Below are 7,913 nucleotides of genomic sequence, written 5' to 3' on the forward strand. Positions count from 1 at the left end.
TTCTTTTAATGCTTCCTGGATCATTTAATATTCTGCCCAAAGCATCCTTAAATAGTGCAGCTCAAGGCTTAATTTTTTTCTTCAATTCCTTCAGCTTAAGAAATACCAAGCAAGTCCAGAGAACAGAGAGGAGAGGATGGTTAGGGGCAATACCACAAGTTTGCGGTTTGTTAGGTAGAGGGAGAAGGGAAGGAAATAGGAAGGATATGGGTGAAAGGATAGGGTAACAAGGAGCAAAGTCCAGTGGTGTTTAATTTCATAAAACATAAAGCATGAGAATAATGGTATGAAACACAATGTGCATGAATAGTGTGAAAGACAATGTATGTGAACTTTTTAAGCAAATCAATTAAAAAAAAGGGAAGAGGGCAGAAAATGAGTGATTTCTATCATAAAGTAAGATTCAACTATTCTTGAAAAATGTAATAATCACCTTGTGGTTTTTTCTAACCTATTTGTGTATACAGTATACATTCCACAGTTATCTTAAATTCACTTTGTACTCGAATAAATCTTTGAGCTACTGGTAAGAAAACCCAGAAAACAACAATATAAAAACAAATTTAAAATATGACTTAATTTGAACATACATCTCACCAAAGAACATGTATAGAGAGTAAACATATGAAAAGATGTCCATTACCGTATGTATGTCTTTTGGAATTGTAGGTAGATGACCAATGAGATACCACGACAAACCTATTCACTTACTCACTACTTGGTCAAAGTGAATCTCCTTTTTGTTTCTCAGGTTGTAAATCATATAGCAAGAAATTGCCTGTCTTTCTCCTATGTAGCTGCTATTGGATATATACCACCAGAGTGCCACAGTTTTTGGATTAAGGACACAGCATTGTATGGACTATCCCACAAAAGTGTGCACAATCATTTTGTTGTTGTTTTGTGCCATGGAATTTTTTAAAAAGGCAAACAAAACAAAACCCAACAAGATTTAAAAACAAATTTAAAAAACCCTCAATAAACCCTATGGGCTTTGCCACCAGAGCTCACACAAGCCTCTTAGGATCCCTAAAATGAAAACATTGACAATATTGCTTTTTGGTGAAGATGTAGAAAATATGAAGCCTGATCTATTGTTTTTGGAAACATAAAATACTTTTATTTTACTGAAAATATAAAACACTACTGCTTTGGAAAATTGACATAAAACCATACATAGACTTCCTGTTAAAACTTGAATTATGTTCCCCGCAAAATATGTGTCAATTTGGCTAGATCATGATTGTGTGTAGAATGTTATTATATACTAAGTGTTGTAAATTCTAACCTCTGTCATGTTAATAAGGCAGGATTAAAAACAAACAACTCATTGCCTTAGAGTCAAAATGTATTCATTTTGGCCCTCTGGAGAGTTTCCATAATCTAGAAATATAAAAGGAGGAAAATGTAATTAAGAGATTCAAGCCATACACCTTTGAGTTGTCAGTGAGACTCTATCCACTATACTGCCAGAGCTCTCTCCCTAAGGCAGGATGGTTGTTGTTAGGGTGGTGTACCATCAAGTTGGAACTGTACTTTGGTTGACTCTCCAGTTTTCAGAGGGAACTTGGGGTTTCAGAGGCAATTAATTGAATGAGAGCAGATTGTCCATGTTTCTCCAGTGGAAAATGCTGGTGAATTTGAACAAGTACCTCCATGTTGACAGGGCAGTTCCTTACCACTGGTTTAATGGTAAGAAGACAAACTGCAAACTCTCAAAATTGCTAATGAACATTGACATCAGTTTAAAGACAAAGTGCACCTGATCCAGGTCATGGTCATTTCAATTGTCTTCTATGCATCTCAAAGTTGGACAGTGTGTAATTATAACAGAAGGTAATTGATACCTATGACTCGATGACACATAACAACAACAACAACATGAGTTAGGATGTTGAAGAGTACTGAATATCCCTTGAATTGCCAAAACAAGAAACAATACTTTGTGTTGGAGAAAGTACAAGCACACCAGACTGCTCTTTAAAAATTAGGATGACAAAACTTTATCTCAAATACTTTCTGTAAGTTGCCAGGAGGAACCAGTCTTTTATTTTATTTTATTTTTTTTTTAAAAAAAAGCTTCATACTTAGAAACATGGAGGATCAGAGAAAGAGAAGACAATCCTCAACAAGATGGATTGACACAGAGACTGTATCCATGGGTAAGTACATTTTAAATTATGAAGATGGCATAAGATAGAGCAAAGCTCCTATCTGTTGTTCATAGGGTCACTATGAGTTATAGTTGACTTGATGGCACATAACAACAACAACAACAAACCTAATCTGATAACTTGAAGTTTGCCTTTAATCTTTTATCTCATGAAATGGGAAATAAACAAACTGGGAGTGCAGTGCCATCAAGAGTTGAGCATGTTCTTTGAACCAAGGTTACAGTTTTGTAGAACTCTCCAACAGGAGAAAAAAAAAAAAAAAAGCCAAGACACGTGTAAATCTCCAAGAAGTTCCAGATGAACAGATGCTGAAGGGAACAAGGATCTTCCTCTAGATATGAAAAAGAGAGTCAAAGATTTTTATTAGAGTTAGCACTCTGAGTTTTTACTTCTAGCTTCCTCAACTGTAAGAGAATGCTGTTGGTGTTGATTGCCATCGAGTAGAGCACGATTCATAGTGATTCTATGAACAAAAGGCCTGAAGCCTTTCTATAACTATCGTCATTAATCAAAGGTCATAGAGTTTCTAGAGTCAAGTTGTTTGGGAAGTGGATACCACTCCTGCTTCCAAGTAAAAGAATAGTTTATTAAAATTATCCACTTGTGGAATTTTTGTTATAAACATTAGAAAACCAAGACATTTATGATATAATTCAGCAATCACATTTCTAGGTATTTATCCAAAAGAATATTTTCACACAAGATTTTTTTTCACAGAAAATCTTTCACAGCATGTTCTAACTGAAAGAAGTCTATCCAGAAAGACTACACTCTTTTTATTCCAAATAAATGACATTCTAGCAAGCAAAAAATTTAACAACAGTAGAAACACTTGTGATTGGCAAGAGTTCAGAGAGACAAAGGAAGAGATAAATAGGTGAAATAGAAGGACTTTTTAGAGCCTATTCTGTGTGAGACTGTTTCACACAAAACCTTGCTCATAAATGTTTCTAGCAGATTTTCTCATGACTGCCCCAAATCGAAGATGATCAAACTGTTCTTCAACAAGTGAAGTGGTAACATACTGTGTTCCTGTTGTTAGGTGCTGTTCAGTCAGAATTAACTGATAGTGGGCACCCCAGTAGATTTTTAGGGGCTGTAAATTACAAGGGAAAAGATCTCCTATCTTTCTCCCATGAGAGACTGATAGAGTTCAAATGCCAGCTCTTGGTTTGGTAAAGCAACTCCTTTCCCACAAGGCCACTAGAGTTCCCTAACATACTGTGGTAAGTCTATGCAATTAAGTATTTTTAAGCAATAAAACAATGTATTTGAATTTTGTAATAAACTCATATTAAAAAAATACTAAAAGAAGTGATCTATAAAGTTTGGAAGAGTCCATGATTCTAGGGACATCACAGCCAATGTCAGACGGGCCTTGGCTGAAAGCATTGAGTACCAGAGGAATGTCTATTTGTGTTTCATTGACTATGCATAGGCATTTGACTATTTGGATCACAATTAATTGTGGTTTACCTTGAGAAGAATGGGGCATCTCAGAACACTTGATTGTGCTCATATGAAACCTGTATTTAGACCATGAAATAGTTGTCAGAACACAGAAAGGAAACACTGCATGGCATTGTAGAAAGGCAAAAATATAAGGACAGTAAAAACACTCTTTACAAGTTTTCTGAGAGGAGAAAAAAGAGATAAATAGGTGAAATACTTTTAGAATATTTAGAATTAGTGCCTTCGAATAAGCTTTTCAGAGCCTATTCTGTGTGATTTTGTAATAGTAGACACACAACATTATGCATTTCTCAAAACTCATAGACTATACAGCACAGAGAATGATCTCTAATAAAAATTAAATATATTTGTTAATAATATTGTTTCAGTATTTTTTCATTAGTTGTAACAAAGTGTCATGGCAATGAACTATGTTAATAAGAGAATATACTATTTGGGAAAGAGCGGCTAAAGTGTTTGGGAACTCTCTACATTCTTATTTTTCTCCCTCTATCTTAAATTTCCCTAAAAAATAACCTATTAAAGGAAAATAAAAAGATAATGTATATTTCCTACAAATATACCAATGACACCCAAACTTAGATTTGTCTTTGTCTTGATGCAAAAATATGGAAAATTTGAAATGTGCGACTAATATTTAGAATTGGGAATTTTATTATTGTCACCTCATATTCATAATTTATTACTGAATATTGAAATACTAGAAAAATATCTGCTATGATACATTTAAAAATAAAATATATCATTAAATCTTCATGACATTGGAAATAGAATTTTGGTTTTTATATCAGTATATTTGCAAATTCTTGCACAAAAATATCTGTAATACAGAATTTTTATATTCACATATGTTTCATTTAAAACTGTTTTGCCTTATAATCTCCATTCTAGAAAATTACTTATATACAAATTGAGTATATCCTAAACTTAGATATTATTCTGCGTATAAATAGTTGTTTTAGTAGTTTATATCAGTAGTATTCTTTTGTAATTTGAATTTCTAATATGCCAGAATTCTCTTTGTATTCATGAAAACATTTTTACATCTCTCATTGTGTTTTGAAGTGATCTAAATTAGAGTTATAGATGTCAGTTTTGGGTTTTTGGTTTTGTTTTGTTTTTTTCTTTACCACATTTTGTTTTCTTGAAACATCCAGGTAATTGAAAAGCAAAATAGGAAACATAATGTTCTGATAAAAAACAACAGCGATTCTTGCACTGATGTAAATTCAAGCAGTACTTTTGCCATTCAGTTATTACTACAAAATCAATAAGCATAGAACTAGAAAACAAATGTGTCTTTCTGGAGGTTTAATCAACCAGCAATCTCCGGTTGTGCACTTCTGTGAAGATAGTCATTTTTATGAAGAATTTATTAACCTATGCTTTATTTTTTAAATAGTGCGTGTGATAACAATTTCATTATTTAATAGTTAGACTCTGCTGATTTCTGTATAGATCATATTTTAAAAGAGCATTGAAAAATGAGAATAGAGAAAAAGATTGAAGGGGTCAACATCTCAAAATAAAACATATTTATTACGTTTTTAAAATAGACGTAATACTGTCCTTAAATAGTAGGAATTGGTTTATTTTTAAATTTTCATTTTCTTTAATAATCACCAGGGTTTCAAAGTAGTTCTTTCCAAATTCAGTCATGGCTGAAAAAGTGAAACAAACTGACAAACTGAATGTACAAAATATGTTTTGTTGTAACAGAATAACAACCAGAACAGGAAAAATCATGAGTTCACACCAAGTTAGAAATGTAGCCTCCCATGTAGAAAACAATAGTACTTCACATACTGCATAGCAATTAAATCTTGGAATTAATAGTGCCTTGACTAAAAATGGCTTTTTTTTCAAATAGGAGATTGTTCTTTTTTCTGTGCAACCACCAGTGTTCTGTTGTTGTTAGGTGCTGTGTTTTTGGCTTTAACTCACAGAGACACTATAACCAACAGAATGAAACATTGCCCGGTTTTGCATTATCATTACAATCTTCTTCGACTTGATTCCAAAGAACAGAGTGGGTCAGGTATGTGCCAAAGAGACCATTCCAAAATCTTAACACCACAGGATTTTCTTACTGCTAATGGCAATAAGGTCAAAATTAATTAGATAAAATCTCAAAAATCAATGTTTTCTGAGACTTGATCATAGTTTTTGTTGTTCATTTTTGCCTCTTTTCATCTTCTACTCTTTACTGTTACAATCTTATTTATATAAATAGAACCTCTACCTGAATATGAAGATTTTATCTCTTTAATACAACCATTTAAATGATCCCAGAGGCATGTATCCAATCTTTCATTGGATATATTCAAAAGAGTGTCCCCCTAGACCCTTCATCTCTGTGTCAAAATGAGCATCTTTGTTTCAAAATGTTTTTATTTTCATTACTTCTACTCTCAGCTGAGCCCTTATGATTAACTATAATTCATCATTTTGATCATTTCAGTTGTTTCTTTTTTTAATTTAAATTTATTATTAATTTCAAGAAAAGTTTATGGAGACTTTGGATATCCATTCATTGTTGCACCTTCCCCCCCCCCATGTACACTACCCTCTTGGAAAAGTAAATGAGAAATTCTTTCATTGTTTTACAAACCCTCCCCCACATCCATTCCACCATATAGCCTTCACTCTAGACTCCTGTCATGACAAAAACACCTAATCACATATCCCTTTTAAACAGTTTTCTCCCTCATCTGTTTCAATACAGTATACATAATTGAACCCATCTTCCTCAGTCTCCCCCCAACCCCAAGGTCAGTCGTGTTTTATAACAGTGGCACCATGCAGTATTTGTCCTTTTGTGACTGAAATACTTCACTCAGCATAATGTCCTTCAGAGTCACCCATTTTGAATAATATTTCATGAGTTTCTTGTTTTTTAATGCAGCATAGTATTCCATGTGTGAATATACCACAGTTTCTCTATCCATTTGTTTGTTGATGGGCACTTAGGTTGTTTCCAACTCCTTGCTATTGTGAACAAAGCCACAGTAAACATGGGTGTGCATGTATCTGCTTGGATATCAATTATGGTCTCTTTGGGGTATATTCCCAGTAGTGCAATTGCTGGGTCAAATGGTATATTTGCAACTTTTTGAGAAAGCACCATACTGCCTTCCAAAGTGGTTGCACCATTTTATACTTCCACCAACAGTAAGTAAGGGTTCTAGTTTCTCCACAAGCTCACCAGTCTTTGTTGTTTGATGTTCTGTTAAATTTTGCTATTCTATCTGGGGTGAGATGATATCTCATAGTTGTTTTTCAGTTGTTTCTTAACTATTCTTCTTTCTTCTTGTTCTCTGATTAGTCAATATATATGATGAGTTATATTTATAGCACATGTAATATTGTGCCACTCCTTTAATTTACTTGCTAAAGTGGTCTCCTATGCTTGTATGATAATTTATAAATCAATAGAGTATTTTAGAGGGCAACTTTATGTAGACACCATGCCAAAGTGTTCTGTTCTAAACTTTTCAGTTTTTCATGCCTTTTCCTTTTGCACATGTTTTGTCCCTACCTGAAGCCCCCCCCCAAGTCTTTTCTGATTATTAATCTGATTAACACTATTCAACTACCTTTCAAGATTCATTTGTAAAGTTACCTTTGCATTTCCAAAGTGCCATTACTTCCCTCTTTTTATGTTCTTAATTCATCTTCTACCATTAATTTCACTTTGAGAAACTACTCCTTTGCCTTTTTTTGGTGCAGTTATCACTAGATTATAAGATTTCTTGAAATAAAAAATTATATTTTATTGTATTTTATTCACATTATTATAGTGTATAGCTCATGACAAAGTAGAATGCAATGGTAGTCAATTTATTTAAAGATAGTGTAATGTTGAACATATTTCATGTTGGCTTTGAAACATCTATTACATATTGAATCCAAGAAATTATGAAGTTATTAGTTTTATATATTGCTTGTTTTTGTTGTGTAGCATCAAGTAAGAACTGACCCATAGCTGACCATCTGGAGGATTTTTCAGAGACAGTTAATCAATCCCATGAAAGAAAATTGTGCATCCTTCTCCCACAGAAGAGCTAGTAGATTTGAACAGTGTGCCTTCAAGATTGCAGCACAATGCCCTCCAGTCTCTCCCAAGTTAGGCAATACTTAACAAAATCATTGCTACTGGGTTCTGCATAGTATTACATTGTGTGAATGTACCATAATTTCTTAATCCATTCACTTGTGGTTGAACATTTGGGCTGTTTCCATGTTCTTGCAATGGTGAATAATGCT

The sequence above is a fragment of the Elephantulus edwardii genome, unplaced genomic scaffold, assembly GCF_000299155.1.
Source record: "Elephantulus edwardii isolate Elephantulus edwardi_28Jun2011 unplaced genomic scaffold, EleEdw1.0 scaffold00084, whole genome shotgun sequence".
Lineage (NCBI taxonomy): Eukaryota > Metazoa > Chordata > Mammalia > Macroscelidea > Macroscelididae > Elephantulus > Elephantulus edwardii.